At 37.7% G+C, this 24,957-nt stretch overlaps 1 protein-coding gene and 1 long non-coding RNA gene across 8 annotated transcripts in view; one reads left to right on the top strand and one right to left on the bottom strand.

The window, feature by feature from the left end:
* The window catches only part of RGS7 (regulator of G protein signaling 7), a 580,824-nt gene that overhangs the window by 262,716 nt on the left and 293,151 nt on the right, over positions 1-24,957 (bottom strand). The gene's annotated exons all lie outside the window — the stretch shown is intronic.
* LOC140635571 (uncharacterized) lies at positions 567-18,462 on the top strand. The gene is made up of 2 exons (XR_012032917.1): positions 567-1,229; positions 17,870-18,462. It is a non-coding gene; the product is annotated as an uncharacterized lncRNA (long non-coding RNA).

Raw genomic sequence — 24,957 nt, 5'->3', positions numbered from 1 at the left:
CACAGTCTAAACTTTATATTGGTGAATTACCAAATTCCCAACAACACAGCTTTACAAGGATTTTCAACTAAGAATTCTTATTTGCCTGGATAAGTGTTTCCAGATGTATTAACATAAGAAACTGCTCACAGGAAACTGGAGATGTGGGAAGAATGGGTTTCTGAGTCAGATAGGTCTGCATGAGACTTGGCTTTTCTTGTGACCATTCATGTTCACTTTTGAGCAAGGTGAGCAACCTCTCTAAGTCCACTTTCTCACCTTTAAGTGGTGTTAATAATATTTATAGTAACACCTTCACAATGTTCATACGGTGGAGTTGGGCCTGGGTGGGGGATAATGTATTTTAAGATTAAATGATAAAACATAAAAAATAAAATAAAAAAATGATACAACATATATAAAACACTGTACATAGACAATAAGCCTTGGACTACAAATGTCCACATACACCCCCAATGCTTAGGGATGTTTATTCCCCACTCCTCAGGGTTATTTTTTTTTTTTTTTGGTTTGTTGTTTTTGTTTTGTTTTATTTTGTTTTTTTTATGTGGAGGAAGCACCACTGTCTCACTCTCTGCCTCTTTCTGCCCCTCACACCTGCCACTCCAGGGAAACTGGGCTGACTTACCAGGTGAAAGAGCTGGGATGAGAAATTTGTTGTGGGCCCATCCCCCTTTCATGGGGAAGGCTACATCCAACTCTGCTGGTGTGAGAAACCTGTCCTAGTGAGTGAGTACAACTGGTCAGGATTGAGTTTCAGGTTTAAAGTTTATGTGTGTGCAAATATTCTTCAATAATACATCAGCAAATACAGGAGATATTATGATGCCTTTCTGCCTTAGGCTTTGGTTGTGATTCTCAACAAGTTCGGAATTCAGAAAATGAAGGGATTTTTTTTTTCTATTGGCCCTCCAAAGATCCCACTAATAGCTAAATCTTTTCATGTAATAAACACATCTTCTCTAAGTATAGAAATATGAAAATAGTTAAACTTTTCTGATGTTGTGTTTTGTTACTGTTTGCCTTTCATTCATTCACCTGTCACAGTGTCCAGGAATGAAGAAAAAGCTGCTTCACCTTGTCAACTGGCAGCTTGTAAATACTTGGATTATGAGTTTAACAGTGTAAACCAAGTCATATTAGACAGAGAGGGAATACTCTCTGACCCCGTTACTAACTGCACACCCCAGGATGTGGCAACAATCTCCTCTGGTTGGAACTCAATTAAGGTTGGTTGCTATGAGAAGAGAGGTATTTTCTCTGCAAAGTCATACTGCCTCTCAGTTTATTAGATTCCCAAAGGAATGAGGTTAGGAATCTGGGAACTGAAAGTGAGCTCTGTGGTTGTATTTTAAAAGTTTCAATCGTTCTGAGCCATAATTTCCACAATAGAAAAAAAACTCCATGTGAAAGAGGATTTGTGTTCTAAACTGAAAATGTGGTCATTAAAATGTATTCAGGTATTTTTATCTTTATGCAGATATGATTTATTCATGAATCTTACCATGGTCTAGAATGGGCAACAGACAAACAAAACAACAACAACAACAACAACAACAACAAAAGCAAAGACCAAGACAAAAACAATCTAGTTTCTAAAAGCTGAAATGGTCCCAAAGTTTAAATATAAAAACACATCCTTGGGGTCCCTGAGAGGCACAGTTGGTTAAGTGTTCAACTCTCGGTTTTGGCTCAGGGTGAGACTGAGCCCTGCGTTGGACTATGCACTCAGCTCAGAGCTTGCTTAGGACTCTTTCTTCCTCTGAAGAAAGAGTATATTTATTTATAAATAAATAAATCCTTAAAAAATGTAAATTAATAAATTTTTTAAATCCATCTTATTTAATAAAGCCTCCTTTAAATTCACTTGGAGTCTATTTATTTTTATCTTAAGCATGGTTTTAACACGTGGTTATCTGCTTTCCCACTATTTGCAATAGCAAATCAAGCGAGAGAGAATTAAAAGCAGACAAACTAATAGAGCAAGCTGGGCAGCAAGAGGGATGAGACACTGTACAAAGTAACACCAATAAATACTAAAACTCTTTGGGACAATTTATTTTTTAAAAGATTTTATTTATTTATTCATGAGACACACAGAGAGAGAGAGAGAGAGAGGCAGAGACATAGGCAGGAGAAAAGCAGCTCCATAATGGGAACCTGATGTGGGACTCGACTCGATCCTGGTACTCCAGGATCATGCCCTGGGCCAAAGGAAGATGCTCAACTCCTGAGCCACCCAGGTGTCCCTCTTTGGGACAATTTAAATTTAAGGCCAAAGGACTCAGATATCTCAAACATTCCCAAAGAAGATATTTACACATAAACACATCTATTGATTGATCAAGCTATCATCTGTCATCTTCATGAAGGTGCCATTGAGTTGTAAAGGGCTAGACTGTTTTCAATCTCATAAGCCTATTTCTAGGGTGAGGAAGATTTCAGCACAGGATGACAGAATGCTGAGCTATGGACAGGACAACTGGGCATGCCTGGTCACTGAGGCTCGCTCTGAGTCTTCTTCACCCTTCAAATAAGAAGTTGGAGGGATCTGATCAGTAAGATTTCTTCTAGCTATAAAATTACTGAAATCTGGAAATAATCAGAACTGGGCAAATCTCCTCACTTAAGTCAAAGAGCCAGTTCCCTATCAGAGACAAATAGATGAGCCCATTAAATTGATCAGGATCTTTTACAAATTGCTTCCCCAGCACATTTTAATAAACATCAATGCAAATAACAACATGATTAAGAACACCACTGAGGCCACACAAATCTAAGTTTGAATTCTGGTTGTGTTACTTGCAAATTATATGAACAGGTAAGTTACTTTAAAATTCTGAGACTCAGTTTTCTCATCTGTAACATGGAGATAATAGCATTATACATCTTATCTGGGGTGAGGATTGATGAAACAATGCTAAATAAAGGTTTATCCATAATATTATCATTATAATCATCATCATCATCTTCACCTTCATCAATATGTTTCTTCCCTCATCACTGTACTAGGAAGCCACATGCCCTTTTTCTTTTATTGACAAGTCAGCTAGCAAAGACAGTTGTAGCTAAATGCCAAATATTTATTAGAAGCAACCTATTGTGAATCACGAAGTAGAAAAAGATACCTATGGACAAGTTCTGTTTTAGATTTCTTATAGAAGACTGGGTTTGTTGGGGCTCCTGAGCAGCTCAATTGGTTAAGTTCTGCCTTCAGCTCAGGTCATGATCCCAGGGTTCTGGGATAGAGCCCCAAGTCAGTAAGGCTACCTGCTCAGCAGGGAGCATGCTTCTCCCTCTCCCTCTCCCTCTGTCATTTATCCTACCTGTTCTCTTTCTCTCTCAAATAAATAAATAAAATCTTAAAAAAAAAAAAAAGAAGACTGGGTTTGTGCTATCCCTCAAAAGATAGGGGACTGTCAAGAAGAATATTTTTGCATGTAAGCAAAGACTATGTAAACTATGGGAAAATAGTATTTAGAAGAAAGGGAGAAATGAGATTGCATTCATTTTGACAAAGTGAAAATGTCTCTGCTGTCATATTTTCTTGATGAATTTGACTCTTGAAGTCAAAAAATTGAATTGAGATTGCATACTCTTTGCAAAAGTAATCTTTCCTGTATACAAACTAATCCTCTATGTGTGTAAAGAGTAAAATAATTGTCTCTTGCAAAGTACTTTTGTGAATATCTATGGCTCAACTTGTTCAAAACTTTTTTATACCTCTATTACAAAACCCTCACATTTTCATTATTATAACTGTCTGTTCTCCCTCAGATGTGAACTTCTTAAAAAAAGAAATCTCATCTTACTCATTTTTGCATTACTAATACATAGGAGGGGAGAGAAGCATTAAATCTTTGTTTATAGCACATGTTTGATTTTTCTGAGACCCAAAGCAAAAGTGCAAGTTAAATTGTTTCAAGACTTCATCTTGGGATATTGAACATGTTATTTATTTGTTTAAATAAATAGGAAAAATATTGGAAAAAATAGGCTGAGTCAGAAATACTAGAACAGAAAAGCTTAATATTAATAAGCTAAAATATTATTATTTTTGTTTCATTTCTTGCAGGGATTCTTTAGCTTGTTTATTAGAGGAATTTCTCCCTTCAAAACATGAGGGTAAATCAGAGGCTGTTTATGAGGCTGTCTTCCTACTTGTAGATGTGACACTCAAGTTCACTGTCAGGCATAAGCTCTTGAGATGAAAGGCGTTGCTTTCAACACACTGCTCTTTTTCCAAGATCTCATAATTAGCCTTTCCTCTGGAATAGTTGAGATGTCACTTCAATGCTTGTGATGTATTTCAAATATTGCTCAGGTTAAACAGTGCCCACCCTCACGCTTGGTAGAATGAAAGAGAAAGCAGATTACGCAGGTACATCTTTGAGGAGTATTACTATTTAGTCAAAAGGGGCCCGCCAGACAGGAGACTCCCACATCCCTATGAAAAGAAAAATTACTGCCTTAAAACCTTTCTAGTTTTGTAATGTTCTAAACAATGAAAGGAGTTTAATTAAATTTACTTGTAGCTATATTTGCATCACTTTATGATAATATCAGTACAATTGATTTCAATCAGCCAATAGCTTTACAGAGACACCCTGACTGTAGGTGAAATATTTGTATGAAAAAAAGTTAAAACATTTCATACTCTGTAGTTCTGAAAGAGAAATGAATCAATCAAAATCTCAAAGGAAGTTTTCCAATTACTTATTGTAATTCACCATTAAGCACAGGCATTTGGAAACAGAAATGAGAGCTTGAATGGGCATATTGAATGGATTTTTTGCTGTGTGCACATACTTTCAAATTATTGTGTGCCACCATCATTTTAAGTGCTAGCTATGAGAAGAAACGATGAGTCAAGTGGTTCTCAGATATCTTAGACAACTAGGTGGTGGCAGGTATTACATAATTTAAACTTCCCTATAATTCTTCCTCCTCCAAGAAGCTTTGCTAAAGAAGAATATGATTTTCACTTATGAATTCAGTGGTGACAGCGAGAAAGCAGAGTCAGCCTCTAATGAAGGTTAAATAAGAATAATGAGATTAAAATTTGCAACCCAAACTGTTTTCTGCTACAATAATTCAATTAAAGCTGCTTCTAATTGGTATGATTTTCCCTCATGTTACTGTTGACGGTAGTCAGTATCTCAACTCAGGATTAATTACTTTTTCCTATGAAAAAGCTACCATCTTCATGAATAATTATGACTAAAAAATGCACACATAAAATCTAGTTACATGTAAATCTGTCCTAGTTCATCTTGAATGAAGATTTATTTTTTTCAAAAGCAGTAATTAATTTAAAAAGGTAGAGATTTTATACTTGTGATTTTACAGAAATAGACTTTTTATTTCTTTTTTCGGGGGATGGAGGGAAAAGGGAGAAAGAGAGAGAGAATCTCAAGCAGGCTTCATGCTCAACATAGAGTCTCACACCAGGCTTGATCTCACAACCCTAAAATCATGACCTTAGCCGAAATCAGGAGTCGGACACTTAACAGACTAAGTCACCCAGGAGCCCCAGGAAGTATTTTTTTCTGATTTATGGATGCCATTTTCATTTATTTTTAAGTAAAGCAATTCTCTCATCTATATAAAGGAATATAATCTCTCAATAAATAAATAGATAAATTAAAACCTATGCTCATTAGATTTGTTAGGATTACTTGGCTTACAAGTGATAGAATTCTGACTTAAAATGTCACAAACAGGGATCCTTGGGTGGCGCAGCGGTTTAGCGCCTGCCTTTGGCCCAGGGCGCGATCCTGGAGACCCGGGATCGAATCCCACGTCGGGCTCCCGGTGCATGGAGCCTGCTTCTCCCTCTGCATATGTCTCTGCCTCTCTCTCTCTCTATGTGACTATCATAAATAAATAAAAATAAAAAAAAATAAAATGTCACAAACAAGGAAATGTGTTGTAAGCATTGTGGGATGTTTTGTGTAACTGAAAAATCAGAATGTGAACGGGTTTCAGGCACAACTGACTTGTAGAACATTCTCTCTGCATTCCATCTTGGCCCCTCTCATGTCTGTCTCACATTTCTCCACTGACTAGAAGCTTCTCCTAGTTCTCCAATGCACAGAGCAGGAAACCTGATGCCCCAACCTTCTGAGTTTTATAGTTTACACCCCAGATATCCAAGAAGAAATGCTTCTCCCTCTCATTCCCATATCTGAATTTTGGGCCAAAATTCTGCTCTATAATGTTGGGGGACTGAGGTTGGGAGGGGTGCTGGCAGACAAAACAATGGTGTTCACGATAGCTTTATTCAATAAGAAAAACCTATTGAAAGGCAGAGGGATAGAGTTATATAGTAGGAAAAAAATGTAAGAGTAGTTTAGGAGGGAGAGAGAGAGCGAAAGAGAGATACCCTCTCGTAATAATAGAGAGCCAAAGAAAAGTGATGCAGAGAAGAATCATGGGGCAGACAAGCAAATCAACAGAAGTAGTTTTCACAGCTGTAAGAGGTAAAGAAGCTCTTGGCTAATTTATATATAATATTTGACCATGGCAGTATTTGCTCATGAGGTAAAAAACGCAGAGTCTCCTGAAATACCGGAAAAGGCTTCATTGAGAAAGATAAGACTGAGCTGAGCCTAGAGGGTAACCAAGATAAAGTGATGGAAAGAGAAGAAGGATGCAGGACATTCGAATCTGAAATCAATTGCTTCATCCTGGCTTCAAGATGAGGATGAGCTGGACTCTTGCTGACAGTGGTGACCTTTACAGGAATCCTTCTCCTTCTCCACCTACTCTCTAAAGGTTGCAGTAATTCCCAAATATATTTCCACTGCTGTCATCACTTAGTTCATGGATAGCCTGCTTGATATTTTCTCTGTAATGGATTCCTGTTTGCACCTACCCTAGTCCACTCAACTGACAAATTAACTCAGGAATGAGTTGAGGATGTCACCCTTTATTAAAAATTTTGATTGACCTGACAACCCCATGAACCCAACTTTCTCCACAGTAAGGTCCGAGACAATCACTCCAGCCTTGTAACTCTACTCTCCTCACCACACCTCATGCTCCACACATGCCTGGCCATGGTTCACTGCCTCATCTTCACCCATACTATTCCTTCTGCCATCCATGTTCTTCTTTCTCCTAGCTTGTCTTGGGAAATCTGGTTAAACTTCTAGGATAATTTCAATGTTAACTTTCTTACTGAATTCTTTCCTAATACTTTCATCTGTCTCTGTCATCTCAACTGAATATAATCATAGCTCCTTTGGAACTCATAGATAACTTTATTATAATTATTTTTCAATATTTACTCCCACCTTACTTTATATGACTTATATATGTTAATTCTGTACCTATTTATCATTCCTTTTAGAGTATAAATATTTTGATGATGAGCCCTCCTTGGCTATTTTGCCATTTGGGGTATAGACCATAAACAATTGGTGCCAGAGGTCCTCTATTTTTTGCTGTATATATTTCTGTGCTATTTGTATGCCATTTGTTTTTTAACCATGAGCGTGTATTACCTTTACAATTTTTTCTCATTAGAGTTTTGGATTGAGAATGCTCACTTTTAATGGGATTAAAATCTTATCCTGCAAGCCCTTTATTCAAACATCTATTGTCACTCATTTAAGGGTCAAATGTCCCCAGCTTCCTGCTATAATATACTATATATAATCATTCTGTGCAATGGCTCATAGTCTTCAGCAACTAAACTGGTCTACCTAGAAATTACCTTCCCCCACCCCCCTGTCTTTTAAATTCAGAGCTAATGGACTAAACTGTTTAGATTCTTTTTAAATTAGTCACACATCCTTATCACACTGGTAGACAGAATCAATAGTTTCATATTAGCCCTTACTCAGGGCACAGGAGAAATCCTGATAAGTGGAAAGTCTTTCATGATAACCTTCTCATTGATGCAGATCCTTGATTCCAGATGAGCTCTTTCCCTATTTTAGCTTCTGGAATTAACCTGAAATACCTCAACCTCTAGGGTTTAGCAAAGATAGGATACTCATTCTCTTAAAATAACTTGTTGGTAAATACTTAGGAAACAAATTATCTAAAGACAGCCATTGTTTTGTGTGAGAGAAAAAGGCAGTTCCTCTGATATTTAGCAGGAAGGGCCAACAAGAGATGCCAAAGGGTTCTCCACCTAGCTTGCCATTTTAACATAGTCTCACTAAGGGAAAGGGACTCATAATACTGTCACAGAGTACAACAGCTCAACAATGGCTTTGGAATGTAAGAATTACTCTAGTGTTTCAGTTCTTTGATTAAATCTTGGCTTCTCTTTATAGCCATGAATGCCATCATTATTCATAAATTCATTCAAATCTTTTTGAAGCCATTTAAGTTTCGTGGCTTCTTGGGTAATAAATTCTGTAACTAAATTACCTACTACCTGAAGTCATAGTTCCTATTATTCAATATTTGCTTCACTCTAGTTTAAAAGACATGCCGTTGGGGTGCCCTGGATGCCTCAGTGGGTTGAGTGCCCAACTCTTGGTCTCAAGCTCAGGTCTTACTCTCAGGGTCATGAGTTCAAGCCCCATGTTGGGTTCCAAGTCCACTATGAAGCCTACTTAAAAAAAAATAAGTAAACAAAACAAAATTTAAAAATAAAATAAAATACATGCTCTCATCATAAAGTTCCAGAATTTAGTGACTAAGACTTTATCATATTTATAGTACATAAATGTATAAATTCTGACCCTGTCTCATCTCTTTTATGAGATAAGGAGATCTGCCCTCTTGCATAGCTCTGCATAGAGCACCTCCTTCAGCAGTGCCAACCTGTCTGATAATTATAAAGTTTGGTTGACTGCTGGCCACTAGGTACCACAGATCCATTCCTAGGAGCCTATGAAATAAACTCTCCCTTTCTCCAATACCTTCACACTTGAGAGAACAGAAATACATGCTTTCTCCTTCACTGAAAACCAGAGATTAAGAACACTCTTGTACAGCATCTCAGCCAACCACACAAAGTGATTGGGATTAGAGATTTAACCAGTGGCAGAAAGAAAGCTCTCTTCATGGTGTTTTGTGATTCAGAAAATGCCACATTTGCTAAAGGCCTGGAATGCACCTGTGATTCTATAAACACCTCACAAAGTTGCAAATTTCATGCCTAGAACGTGTTAAAACAAATGATGCTTCCATCATTGACTTTGCCCTTCATCTTTTCTCTCTCTGCTAATGATTGTTCACCTCTCAGATTTATCCCTCAGGAGAAATCCACTCAGCACTGTTTTCTAGGTACCTATGTTCTCAGGGATCACTAATGTTAAAGTTTCCAAGCATAGTTTAAGAACATTCATACCTTTTGCTCAAAGAGGTATCACCTCTGATATATTTTTGAGTTCTTAGATAAAAAATTTATGTTAAAATTATCAGAGTCATTGAAATCTTCACTTGATACAGAAAAAGCTGAATGGCTTCAAAAAGATTTGACGACTATAAATTCATAAGTATTCATAAGAGTAACAGAGACAGGAATGGTTATGAAAGAAAGATGGAATTTAAATCATGAGACATTGATTCATTTTAGCTGTTATGTTAAAACATAAATTATTTAATTTATAATTCAGTTTCAACATGGAGTTATCTATAAACTTTAAAGTGCACTGAAGTCCAGTCTTCCACAAATTCAATAAACATCCAATATCTGTGAGCAAAAATGTCATTAATATGACACTGAATTTGAAATAACAAGAAAGACAATAAAAATTGACTTTATTTTACCTTCCTTTTTCCTCCTCTTAGCCTCATTAAGGAGTTCTCATATTATGAAGCCTACATAACAATATTTTTGGCTAGGGGATAAAGTGGATAACAGTGTAGAAATCAACCTAGTAAAAGTAAACATAGGAATATGGATGCTGTGTTTCATCATTCTATGAAAAATATTACCACACATTCATTATTCATACCATAAGAATCTATAGAGGTTCTCAGAGAAAGATCTGAAAGTTCTTTCAAGGTCTCTCATCACTACACAATTTTAATAATGATGCTTGGCATTATGTGGAATAATATTGGGAACACTGGGATAGAACATAGGAGGCAAGAAGTCTGTACAATTAATTTGAACAAGTAAAGCTCCATAGTTAGCCCAGGCTCTAGAGACAATAGAGGGTGTATGTAGTAGTCCAGTCCAAATGTGAAACAATAAAATGAGGCTAAGTTAGAGATTCAGCTGGGAGACATATTACTTCAATTTTCATGTGGAAGCCTCCTGTTTGAAATCTTTGTGTCTTTATTCATTAAATGGAAATAATTCTACTTATCTCTCATGTTCAATGAGGATAAAATAGATTATATGTATATGATATATAGTTACAAAAACTATCAAGTATAATTATGAATATCATCCTTAAGTCACTGAGCACATACATGTCCCTGAGTCTTCTTAAGTGAAGTTGAATTCTGATTTCAAAAAATCAAACATTGAGTGGTAAAGTAAAAAGTAGGAGCTTGATCTTTGATTAATTTTATACTTTTTTTTGTCCTTTATATCCCCTTAGTCAGGTTAGAGTTATGAATGTGAGGGGAAGGGGTCTCAGAGTCCATTCACCATCAGGGAGAGCTCAGATACAGAAAATAATCAAGAGGTTCAAGACCAGAAGGACCCTTTGAGTGAGGGAACATAAGAGACACTGATCATGGTGGGAAAACATGGTGAACTTTCTGAGTTAGAGAAACAAGGGACCTGTGTTCACCCTGGAATGCACTGTTTTTCCAACCTGGAACCACTGGGCAGCTCTCTGCCCATATGTCTTCTTGAAAACCTCGAGTATAAACATTCTTGCCAGGGACAAGGAGACAGAGGTTTGAGGTCCCTTCTAAGGATGAGGAAAAGATGCTCATCCAGTGGTTTCATTGATGTGCAAGTTCACCTGGGTTAGATGCTTCTTTTGTAAAAATTCAAAGGACAATATAAGATGAAGTCATGCCCTTCCCAGCCTCCTTTCTCAACAGGAGTTTTGTAAGAGAATTAAGCCTTCAGAATATGTGATTATTTTCTCAATTCTCTCAAGGTTAGTAGAGGACTAGTAGCATTCCCAATGCATAGCAGAGAGTTAATTTATCACATACAATGGGCTCCCTCAGTTAGTGCATGGTGTGCTATTTTTGGAGCTACAAGCAATAGCTGTGCTCTGCTTCCACTGAGAAGAAACACGAGGGCTTTGGATTAAGTGTAAACAAAAGGGCTAAAAAATATTTATAATGATGTGATACCATGATATATTACTTAAGTAAATTACTTTATGGTATGTTCTTTTGTAAAATGGAAGCCCAGAGATGTCTCTGGGACAATTTTAGTGTAGATTTGCCAGGAGTGATAGAAAGGATGAGCTTTAGTCACCTCCACCACATATAGGTTCCCCTCTGTTATCAGAAAGTAGCATTCCTACAAAACCTCTTGTAAGATGAAATGGCTTTAAGTGAAGAAACTATTACCACTAATTTATCAGGAAAGTTTTTTGAACATTTCCAGACCCCCAAAGTAACCTCTCTTAGGCTTTTATGAAAACTTAGCCCACATTTTGCCAACAGATATACAAAATAAATGAACATAAAGCATAGATGGTCACAGATACAATTCAAACCTCTGGTGGTGTGATGGTGCAGTTTCCGAGAATGGCACGAGGTGGTGCCACTCTTGCTGCCTGGGGTGACTGCTGCCTCTGTAAGGGCTTGCTGCAGAAAGGGTGCTGAATACTTCACTTTTTGCCTTTTTTGGCAAAAGCAAAAATCATCTTCGGATTTATTTTGGTTAGTAAAAACAGGTACTAATGTAGGTCTTTCATAAGAGCAAAGTGGCATAAAAAGAACTTTCTAAAAGCAGGGATACCTGTATAGGATTAGAGTTAGCAGAGGTTCATCCAGTCTGCTTAGTCTAAGAATTAATATCCTGACTGTGACTCTCATTCAAAAACATTTTTTAAAAAGGATCATAACCTGAATTTAAGGCAAAAGCACTTTAGAAGGACAAAAGCATAATCATGCCAATGATGGTTCATCTACTTCAGATGCACACACTAAAAATAAATACCTGAATGGTGATTTGGCTATTTGCCTTATGTTTTTCATGCTTTTCAAGGCTTTAAATGTGTTTTTGCTGCTGTGGAGCTTGACCCTTTCCTCTGTGTAATATTCCTTCGTTTACTTATTTCATAGATTGATTTTTAAATTTCAATTTCTTAGAATTCTTTTGAGATCTATGAGTAACTTGTAGAAAGACAAAAGGAAAAGAATTTCCCCTTTAACTGTACCTTTACTAGTGCTGCCATTTCAAGGCATATAAAGTTGAAATGGACTTTGTTTTTCAGAACTGGCATATTGATCTTCCCAACCCACTGAACAGTCAGCTCTTAAGAAGAGAAAACTTAAGTGTGACTTTTCTGGTTCATCCTTTACATGTGCAAGGCTGGCATAGGGAGTTGGCAAAGTTGCCTCCTGGCTGATCCATCTATGAAAGAAAGCTCCATATACAGGGCTTAGTGCAACTGCTCACTCATTCTTCTATACTCTCAAAAGAGAAATTAGGATGCATGGTGGATTAGTTTATATAAAATCCTTAAGCAAAGTAGGTCTAAGCCTAGACATGCAAATGGATAACTTCTAGTCCATTAAGTTTCTTTTATATCCCCCATGATTCTATTTTCTCCATACCAAGGAAATCAGAACTCCTGGATGCCTTCTTCCTGACAACAGTTCTCAACAATTTCATGAATAAATGAAAAAAAAAAAAAAAGAAGCTTGTCTTACTTATTGCTAGATAACCTGTGTATAGACAACTTGGACTTCAGAAAGTCACAGCAGACTCAGCAACTATGGTTGGCTTGTAGTTTTTTCATGACACTAGTCAGAAATCCTAATCTGAAATCCTAAATGTATTTGGCTACTGTCAGAAGCACATGCACTGTTCCAAAAACAGTTCAAGTAATGTCATAATTAATTATTATATTATTTATATTTGTGTGTCTAACATAATTATGGAATGTAATCATTTCCTTTAAAGATTTATTTCTTTATTTGAGAGAAAGAGAGTATAAGTGGGAGAGGCAGAGGGAGAAGGAGAGAGAACCTCCAGCAGACTCCCTGCTGAGCAGGGACTCTGAGCTCCCAACCTAGCTCAAATCAAGAGTTGGAAGCTTAATGGACTGAGCCACCCAGGTGCCCTGGAATGTAATCATTTTTAATACTGGTTTGAAGGAATAGTCCTTAGATCAACCACATTTCCCTTCCAGACTCCATATGGTGTGTGAGGTTTACAACTGTTAAGGTCTCAGGGGTTTAATTGACCTGCAATATATGCAAAAAGGAGCCACATTATGACAGCGTCTCACAGGCAAAAACTGTCTGTTCTCTATAACCTGTAATGTGCTTCCTTGCATGTTATGCACATGTATAACACCATATACTGCTAAAAACTAAGTCACATTTCCTGGGAAATGGAATAGGATTGATTGAATGTGTATATAAAATTTATGATGAAGTTTTTTTTTCATTCATATTGACTAACTTATTCAGTTCCTAAATGCATTCCATTTCTTCTAGTGAATATGGCTAAAGTGCAGATAGAAAATACTGATGAAACAGATATAAATGCTAAAAGCATCAATTCACCTAAAAGGCTGGGAACGATCTCAATGTCCTTTATGTGTTTAAACCTTGCCAGGATGCATTCTTTCATTACACAGCACTTTTCTCCTCTAAGCCAATGTTCCTTATTACAAAGCACAGTATCACATGCTGTGTAATGCATATGTTGCCAAGGTAACAACAGAGCTCTATGTCAAGCAGGGAAAATAGAAATTAACCTTGGACAATTACCTAGCATTACAAAGAAGGAAGGTAAAATATGGCTTAGTGTAATTATGCAACACATGGTTGTATGAATGGAAAAAAGAGTTCAGGTGAAGGTAATCAAAGTGGAGGTGCCATTAAGGGGACAGCTGTGATAAACTGGGAATTGCAGCTACAGAGGAGAACAAGATCTTCCTCCACATTGTATGTATATGGGAATTTGTATGCATCTTTTTGGTGGGTGGATGGTTGTTAATGAGATGTTCGTGTTTTTAAAGCACAGGAATGAAATAATACAAAAAATATATATTGGTCTCTGCGCTGGGTTCCTGACATAGAGCTCCTACATCCCTTGGAATTTCCCCAGTGAAAGAGTATCTTTTGTTCTAATAAGATGACTCTTAATAGGTTCCTGGGCAGAGGTTGGTTGCCAGAAAGACCAAGCCATGATTAGAAGCTTGGAATTTTCAGTTCCACCCCCTTACTCTTCAGAGGAGAGGGGCTGGAAATGGAGTTAATGATCCACCATACCTAGGTGATGAAGCCCCCACAAAAACCCCAGCAGTATGGGGTTCAGGGAACTTCTAGGTTGGTGAACAGATCTACATGCTGGGAATATAGCACATCTCAACTCCAAGGGGACAGGGGCTTCTGTTCTTAGGACAGAATTTACCTGAGTTCTGTAAACTGTTCTAGTAAATAACTGAATACAAGGGGGAAAGGTCAAAGTTCAGAAGTTGTGAGTAACCTTGGGACCCCCTACTTGTGATTAACATCTAAGGTAGTGGCAATCTCCAGGGACTGACTCCTTAACCTGTGGGGTCTGCACTAACTCCAGTTAGTGTCACAGTTGAATTGAATTGCAGAACACTCAGCTGATGTCTTAAAGAATTATTTGATGTGGAAAAAAAACCATACATCTGGTGTAGTAGTGTTGTGAGTTAGTAGTGTTGTGAGTAGTATGAGGGTAAAGAAGAACCACTCTGGAGTAGATGGGTTTCCATACAATACACAAATCTACATTTCAGTGATGGCTTAAAAATGTGCCCCGTGACACACTCACACACTCACATACATGCTGTTATGTGCATACACCACTGTCCAATAGCCTGCTGCAGTTTCAGGGAAGTCTGATTTCTGACAACCCCTCTTCACCCCCACATCAATACACACACTTTTTCACATCTGATCCCTTTTCTCTTACTACTGTGCCATCATAAATGTCACTACCCCACCCACACGCAGCTATACATTCCTGATTACTCTCCCATTTCTAGCCACCGCTTCCTCCAGTCATTTCCTTCTGGATAATCCTGCCAGATCAGTTTTTCTGAAGCACAGGTCAAATCACACCAGTGGGCTCACTGTATGTACCCTTACCACTAACCACACACTTAAAAACCTTCAGTGGCTCCACACTGCCTACTGAATTAGGTATGATTTAAAATTTCTATTATGTTTTGGGGTGCTTGTGTGGCTCAGTTGGTCAAGTGGCTGAGTTTGGGTCAGTTAATGATCTTAGGGTTCTGGGATCAAGCCCCACATCATGTTCCATGCTCAACAGGGAGTCTGCTTGAGATTTTCTCCCTCTGCCCCTTTCCTTCTCATGCGCGCGCTCTCTCTCTCTCTCTCTCTCTCTCTCTCTCTCAAATAAATACAATATTTAGAATTTTTATTATGTTTCTTATCTCCAAGTGTTTGGGATTTGACATACCGTCTATATATGTGCATGTTAATTTATTGTCTTAATTAATAATTAAGAACCTTTTAAATTAATATCAATTTTATTAATTAGTCAATATTTATTCTCTTAATTAATAATTAAACAGGGAGGCTATTAGACCAAAGTGGCCCTATGGCTTTGGTGGCCTATGTAAGCAAACCAAAACTTAAGCTTGTAAATACCTCAGTGTTAAGAAATTGAAACATATGGCCAACCAATCACAGTCAGCCAACTACCCTTTCCTAAATAAGGCAAATGCTAAGGACAGCCAATCACAAACAGCCAAGTAGGCTTTAAGTTATAGTTGATCGATTTCCTTTCTTTGATTCTGTACCTTGTCTGTATGTCTTTCCCAGTTTCCATCTGCAGAGTGCTGCCAGTTCTGGTTTGGCAATGGCCTGTCAGAATCGATTTTTGCTCAAATTCTTAAGATTTTTAACACACCTCAGTTTATCTTTAACAATACATATGTATGTATGTGCATGTGCACGTACACACACACACAATTTTTGTTTAGTCTTTTTGTTGTTTCATTGTTTGTGTAATCAAATGTCTATTGACAAATAGTAAGGACCTTAGTAAGAATTATAGCTAAGGGTATTCCAACAAGAAACACATATACTCAAAAACCACCTCAACATGGACTATAATACTTACGGGGTTAATCTTAAGTGTTAGGAGTCTATAGAACTTTTAACTAGGCTTGATACATGAAAGGGGAAAATAACATTTATTGTGCACTAAACACAGCATAGGTACTCCATACACATTATTTCATTACATATCCACAACAACTGAAAATTAGGGATTATTCAATATGATTAAATATAAAGTGATAGCTCCTCAACAACTATCAGTCAGAAAAGACAGGGGGTTCTTATACATGAAGCCTTATTAAGTTCCTGATAATGTAGAGATAACATGTCCTCCACAAAGTGCTGACATGAGTTTAATCACTGCTACTTGCAGATATTTATAAAGGTTATGTAGGTTATGTAACGGAATTTTTAAAAGAGGCAAATACAACTTAACATACATTTAATAATTACTTACAATTTAAATATTAGGTATTGTAAACAAACTTGTAAAGAGCATATTTTAAACAATATACTAAGTGGTAACTCTTTCCAAAGTATAAATATTCACCAGAAGTCAGCTGAGGGGGTGAGGGGAGATAGTTATGCTCAAAATTTACCTCATATGGTATTGTCTTCATGCTACTGAGGGAGAAGAGAGACTCAGCAGGTTGGGACCTGCCCAAGGATACATAGCTGTGAATCCATCTGCACGATTATACTAAACCACAATGATGTTGAACTATTGACAGTAATTTCCCCCTTTGGCAAGTGTAAGCCCCACAGGGACTCCAAGATAGTCTGAAACACCCTCCACTGGGAATCATCAATTTCTGCAGGTCTCCACCAGTCAAGAATAGCTTGTGAACTTTACTTTTTGTAGCTGGAATAAAGAAAACAACACCTTTGACTTTTATTGTTTTAAAGGAAAAATGAAAATATTGAATATATTCTTAAAACTGTACCTGCCTTAACATTTTGATACTCTCATGAATATAAAACTTTGGGATCTAGGAGGGGGAGGTTTACGACCTTTGTTGTCCAGGAGAACCAAGTGGAACTCTCAGTTCTATCATTTGCTGAACAATTCTAGGAAAGTATAGTTGACCCTTGGACAACATGAGGGCCACAGACACTGACCTACACCTCCACTAAACACAGTTGAAAATTCACATATAACTTTTGAGTCCCTCAAAACTTAACTACTAATAGCCAACTGTGACCAGAAGCCTTACCGATAACATAAACAGTTGATTAACACATATTTTGTGAGTTGTATGTATTATATCCTGTATTCCTATGATAAAGTCAGCTAGGGTGAAGGAAATGTTACTAAGAAAATCACAGAGAAGACAAAAATACATTTACAGCACTGGATGTATTTACTGAAGAAAATCTGCATGTAAGTTGACACGTACAGTACACACTCATGTTATTCAAGGTCAACTGTAGTTTCACCTCTCTGAGCCTTAACCTCCTTTCCCATAAGATGAGAATTCTAATTCCTTGATAAAACGTATGCTTGTCAATGTTTGCTTCCCTTTCCTCTTCTTGTGTAAACTCTGACATGACACTATTTCCAGAAGTGCCTACTCTGAAGTGAAAATGTCCTATTACCTGAGTGGCTATAATGACTTTATTCCGTTTTGATTATTAATTAATAATAATTATTAATACCCACAGGATTAATGAAGTTGAAAGTAGCAGAAAACTTAAAGCTCATTTTTCAGTGAATTGTTTCTAACAGGTTATTGTTTCTTTTCAGATCCCATGAACAAATCTACTAGCTCTCTCTGCAGAAGCTTGGACTCAAGGTCAACTGATAGGCTGACAGCCTATGAACAAGCAAGGCCCTACATTCCTTATCTGACATAAGGAGACCAGGACTCCATCCAGTTTATGTGGACTCTCAAAACATGCCCATTGTTCCTTCTCCTTGTCCAACAGTCACCTCTGCTTCATCTTAATGTTAAAGTCTCTGCCTCAGGGGGGAGCACAAGGTTCATTAACATAATGTTTGATGTACATATGGGCCTCTTTTTTAATTATGCCTGCACAACCTTTATAGGTGATAACAAAGCTACCCTTTCTGAATATTCATCCTAAATCCTAAACAAAAAGAACTCCCTTGTCTCTGCTCAGGGAGTCATGGCTTTGGAAATTATTCCCCATGATCTCCCCATTTGCTGCAAATAAAGATTACTTTGGGTGTAGTCTTTCCTTGTAACTCACCAAGGAATGAGCTCATGTTACTGCGGATATACTTTTATGTCACAGTCTGTATTATATTATAGTCATCTCTGTACATCTCTTATTTCTTCTGCCCCTTTTTATTGAGGATAAATACTGATTTAATTACATCTGTATATGTATCGTGAACAGCCCCTTTTGAGAGATTGAATACACAAAGAGAAAATGACCGGACCACACACGACGATGAAACTCTGCCCCCACCAACCTCTTCATCCAGCCCAGGAAACCAAAATCATAGAATCAGTGAACCCAAAATAGTCAGGACCTTGGCAATCACTATTTGGCTTCCTTAATTTTTACTCCTGCATCTATCTCAGAATCAACCATAGAGAGCTAACTATGATCCCTCAACCAATCAGCCAAGATGCTCAACTATGGCCTCCACATACCAAAACTTTCACGAGGGCATGTCTGAATATATATTCTTGTCCAAAATGAATAAAATTCTTGTCCAAAATGAAGCCTTTTATAAAACCAAAGTCCCTTTTAAGTTCTAATGTTCTATGACTAACAGCAAGATGTTCAGGTCAAATAAAATACTGATTTGGTATATAGTTAAGCAACTGATCATAAATATGTTGCTTCTATGTAAAACAATGAGCTGCTTTGAATCTGAAGATAAGTTGCAGGCTTAAAGGGTTTTACCTTAGAAGTTCTAAAAGACCAGATTAAACTCCAACCACTTCAAACCCAGCAATGCTGTACTTCTCATTTTAGAGCCATGATAAAAAGTTATATGATTTCTTCCAGGACACATTTATCCTTCTACTAAATAAATACCAATTCATTTTTTCAAAAATCCACTTGCCTACTCTTGAGGGCCCTGAATGCTAATTCTCAAATGGAGAGGCAAGAGTGAAAGCACTAGTAATGAATTCAGACCCTAGTGGAGAAAAACAATCTTTCTCCCCATTGTGTTTGTATTGTGTGGCTTAGGCTGACTTCTCTTTATTTTCTCACCAGCCCTGGCTACTTGTTTTGGATCAGTTTCCCTTGGGGAGTATGAACATTGTTCTCCCTGCTAACGGGCCGTCTCTGTCTTTGTAGTTGGTGTTAGGGATCGACAGGCAGGGAGGCAATGAAAATATTCTGTCTAGGAAATCTGTGCTCTTGGAAAGTGGAGTCATATGAAATTTAATGTTATATGACATATACTTAGACTGCTCTAAAATTAGCAATATACATGGAATTTTTAAAATAGACACACAAATAAACAGAATACATTGGGCCTCCTTGTACTCATCACTCAGCTGTAGCAATCATCAATTTATTACACCAATTTATGTCTTAAAAGGAATATAAATTCCCTTTGCAAAAGATATTATTTAAGTAAATATATACTGATTTTTCAATTAGGGTGAATTTCTCACATAGGAAGTGACTGGGTTCAGGGCACCTGTGTGGCCCAGTTGGTTAAGTGTCGGACTCTTGATCTCAGCTCAGGCCTTGATCTCAGGGTCAAGAGTTCAAGCCTCCATGCCCAGCATGAAGCCTACTTAAAAAAAAAAAAAAAAGTGACTGGGTTCATGTCACATGCTTCAGCTGCTAGTCTCTTACCACTGTGGATACTTTAGCACCAGATGTGACCTTATTTAATGAGCAAGAAAGAATATTTCATATACTAATAAAGTAAAATTTATAGTCTACTTTTATATACATTCATAGATAACATAATTTTTATTAACTCCTTTGTACAAATGATGGAACTAAGGGTCTGGAAAGTCAAACAATAGAGTCAAGGATAGACTCAAGGTTACATGTTGTTAAGAAACGGACCCCTAGTAAGGCACACTTATAGAGCGGGACAATAAGGAATATGAAAAAACCTACACTGCTGAGAAAAGAAAAATGAATGTCTTTTTTTTTCTTAAGTAAAATATAAATGTTTTTGGAATATATAGTCTCCTCTTAGGGAAATTTGGGGAAAAGATTTATACCATCCTGAAAATTTTCCATTTGATTGCACACAATGACAGCAATCCTTTGCACTTCAATCGAGACCATGAAATGCTCTCACTTCAAGTTCTACTTGTTCTCAATACATTTCCTGGGAGTGCTTCTAGGATTAATATAATTTTTGAAACTACAGAATCCATGTTATTTAATCTCCATGGCAGTTGTTAGAACAAAAGTGTAATGATTCTCTCAAAATGCCTCACTAAAGTAGCTGGTATTTATTGTGAATCTATCATGTTAAAGGGTTAAATGACTTTTGTGGTCTGTGGTTTGTGACAGGAGAAGAGATGAGGGATGATTTCCCAAAGAAGGGGCTGAGTTGTTTTTAACCCTGAATACAAATCAGAGACACCGTGTGGAGGGATGCAGCAAAACTACAGCTATGACAAGACTTTGGATGAACTTGACCAGAACAGAGTTTGTGCGGTGCTATCTGTAGGATTAAACTGAAGAGCATTACACACAGGCTTGAGTGGAAATCTGACAGGGGTGACAGAAAACCACAGGGAAAAGAAAAGCTGCAATATAATTTAATCTAGATAATCTAATGTCTTGATGGAGAAGCCAACAAAGACAGAAAGGACCATGGGCAAGAAAATGGGTAATGGCTTTGGGAAAAACAGCCAGTACTGCAGAGAATGAAGACAGCATGAGGTCTAATCCAAGCCAAGGCTGGGCTAATGTGACGATTTATAAGAGGGATAAAAGATTCGCTCTTGCAAAGGCTTTCACACTTTTATAGCAACCTATGGTAGGATAAACATTTTCCATTGTGACTCAGTACAAACATGCTTATTCCCTAATACATAGATTTAATTGAAACAAAAGTTCCACAAAGCAACACTTATCCTACCATACCCTCTGGCATTCTCCATTCTATTTCATCATATTAAAATAAAAACACTAGTTACAACTTTCTCAGTTGCTTTCACAACCTACTAATAGAGCACATTTAAACTGGTAGTTTGTAAAATACTACTCTATCAGGTGTACTCCATGAGAAAGTACACATATGCATGTAGCTTCTATCCTTCAGATCCACTCAATCACAAAAATTAAACAAACAAACAAACAAACAAACATTCCTTCCTCCTCTGGCCACTATTTTATCCCATTTCATTTAAAGTCAAACCTCCTACCGTCTAGAAAGAGTTGACCAACCCAACAGTCCTGAAACTTTTTAATCTCAGGACCCTTCACACTTTTAAAAATTATTGAGAACCCTAAAGAGTTTGTGATCAAATGGGTTATATATATTAATATTTACCATTTTAAATTAAAACTGAGTAATCTAGAATATGTATATGCATATACATGCTTATTTCATCAAAATTATAATAAATCCATTACATGTTAACGTAAATGTTTATCAAAAAGTAACTGCATTTACCAAAGCAATTTAGTGAGAGGAGTGACATTATTTTACATTTCTGTAAATCTTTTCAAAGTTTGGCTTAGGAGAGAACAACTGGATTTTCATATACTGCACTCAATCTGTTGCAGTACATGTATACATATATATTTAAGATACCAGTGTTTTTTAAATTATTTTTAAGATTTTATTTATTTATTCATGAGAGATACAGAGAGAGAAAGAAGCAGAGACACAACCAGAGAGAGAAGCAGGCTCCATGCAGGGAGCCCGACGTGGGACTCGATCCCAGGTCTCCAGGATCATGCCCTAGGCCAAAGGCAGGCGTTAAACCACTGAGCCACCCAAGGATCCCCTAATTAGGTTTTTTAATTTTATTCCCAGTTAACATACAGTGCTATATTAGTTTCAGGCATACAATATACTGATTCAACAATTCTATACATCACCTGGTGCTCATCACAACAAATGCATTCCTTTATCTCCATAATCTATTTTTCCCATTCTCCTCTTCTCCGGCAACCATCAATATATTTTTTGGTTGAAGAAAATCTGGCCTCACATAAATGATACTTTGAAAAATAAGAGATATTTTAATAGCCTTTTTAGACAAAGGAGAACACAGTTAATAATACACCAAACACTATAGAGAGTTTTTTAAAGATTTATTTATTTATTTATTTATTTATTTATTTATCTATCTATCTATTTATTTATTTATGATAGACACAGAGAGAGAGGCAGAGAGAGGCAGAGACACAAAAGGAGTGAGAAGCAGGCTCCATGCCGGGAGCCTGATGTGGGACTTGATCCTGGGACTCCAGGATCACACCCTGGGGCAAAGGCAGGTGCCAAACTGCTGAGCCACCCAGGGATCCCCTAGAGAGTAGTTTCTTAATGATTAGTTGAGCTGTAGAATCTAAAACCTTATCCGTGAACTTTGATTCTCTATTATATTAAAGTCCATTGATCTATTTTGCACCTTGAATGGGTCTTTTACCCAGGAATATAGTGCCACTGGTCATTTGGAAAATACTGGTTCAATGAATTAGGAAGATCTTTCAAATATTGACACATTCCATAATACAATATCAAAAATGACACTTGTTAATATCACCACCAATCCAATGAGAAGTCTTCACTTGGGGAAGCTGCAAGGTTCATCATGAATGACAATCATACGTTTTCCAAAAGCCTAATGTTTGTTATGGGCAACTAATACTGTCTGTTGTTTCCTTTTAATTGAATTGAATTTCCTCATTTTGTTCATTAAAAAAAATGAACCAGTCTGCCAAATACTCATGTCTGAAACAACAGAATCTGTCCTTTAGTCATTCTTTCAAGTAACAATGATGTTCCATGAAAAGGGAGACTAGCACAACTTGTCCATTAAAGGGTGGCACTGTGCTTTTCCCAGAGACAACCATGGTACTTGGGTATACAGCTTCAACCTCTTCAAAGTCATCCTCCATCCACACTGTGGGTAGAATGATGTGTTGTGAATGAATGTAATCATTTGCTTTTGTTAAGAATAATTTGGTGTCTCTCCCTTGTCTTTGTGTTTAGACTCAAAGTGGTTGGCATTGTATGAGGCCCTCCTCATACTGCAATTCCTTCCCAAATCACAGTTTTCAGTCACTTCCCCGAGTAAGCTGTCCTCATGTCTGTGGTCTTTGGCATGCCTGCCTACCTGGGGAAATTCTGCTTATCCTGCAAGATTCTGCTCAAATGTCCATGACTAGGAGGCACTTTCTCTCATGCACCTGATCTCTATCATGGTCCTTATTACCTGATATTGTATTTGTTGGGATCTGTCTCTCCCCATAGACTGTGAATTTCTTATGGACAGAAATTGCATCTTGTACAGAAATCTTTTTACCTAACACATAAATATGTCTGAAATGTACCTGTCGAATGAATGAGTGAGTCAGAGATCCCATGCATTCCCTTCTGCTTCCCATTCATGGACAGAATGCATCTCAGACCTAAAAACACATAAGCCTAAGGACAGTAGGCTGAGCAGAAAGAGGCTATTCCAGACACTAAGCAGCAAGTGAAGGAGTCTGGTGCACACATGGAAGACTTGAAGTGTAGGTGCACCAGATCAGCATGTTTTATACAGATTGAGTGAGCCTGCTTCACACCACTTTAGATTTGGGAGAGAGACTGACTTAGAGGCCAGAATTCCACACGTGCTTAGACCTTTGGAGAAGGCTGTGATCCTAGGATAATGTGTCCCCATGAACACCACTGTCATGACTCCACTTAACACCTTGCCTAGGCCTCAAGTGTCTCCCCTAGGCCACAAGTGTCACTAGTGGTTTGGACAGTGTGTAGATAATGTCAGGACATAGAATTCAGAGACAAATTGTTTGTGGAATACTGGGTGGAAAAGGTTTTAAATAGGTGTCTCCAATATAAGGTTTCCAGGGGTCTTACTTTTCTCACCTGCACCAAGATCCCTAAGAGAGGACTGTGGCATGCAGTGCTTCCAAAATAGTGGGACTGCAGAAGCTTATTTTGTAGGAGAATGTCAAGGACTAATACTTAGTAGAAGACACTTGGAGGTATGCGTGGGTAAAAGTTAACAAGAACAACTAAAGAAAATGGAACAAAACATAATTTTTCCAGGAAGCAGCAATAATAAAATTGTCTTGAAAATCTGCCTAGAAATAAATCTTAGCTGGTGCAGCCATACATCAAATGTGATAAACTATGGTTTGAATTTCCAATATAAAAATCTGGGGAAAGGGAGCCTAGGTGGCCCAGTGTGTTAAGTCTCTAATTCTTGGTTTCAGCTCTGGTCATCATCTCAGGGGTCATGAGATGAAGCCCCATGTGGGGCCCTGAGATGGGCTCTGCACTCAGTGCAGAGTCTGCTTGGGATTCTTTCACCCTCTACTCCCCTAGCTACTACCTGCAGGCGCAAAAAGTGATGGCCATGAACCCCAGGGAGGTGGAGAGGCTCTACATGCAAGTCAACAAGTTTGCCCTGGTATCTCACTTTTTCTGGGCACTGTGGGCCCTCATCCAGAACCAGTTCTCCACCATCAAGCTTGATTTCCTTAGGTATGCAGGGATCTGATTTCACCAGTACTTCAAGGTGAAGCCTCAAGTGTCTGTCTTGGAGATGCCAAAGTGACCAGCATCCCTATCTCTCCCTTACCCATCTGCCTGGCCAGACCTTACCCATCTGCCTGGCCAGACCTGTTCTCTAGGGCTCGGTTCTGCTCTGAGGTCCATACTCTTGGACAAGGTGGGAGAAGGGATAG

This window comes from Canis lupus, chromosome 6 (genome assembly GCF_048164855.1).
Source record: "Canis lupus baileyi chromosome 6, mCanLup2.hap1, whole genome shotgun sequence".
In the NCBI taxonomy this organism is placed as follows: Eukaryota; Metazoa; Chordata; class Mammalia; order Carnivora; family Canidae; genus Canis; species Canis lupus.
Note: the sequence above shows the minus strand (reverse complement) of the source record. Positions and strands in the feature narration are given on the sequence as shown.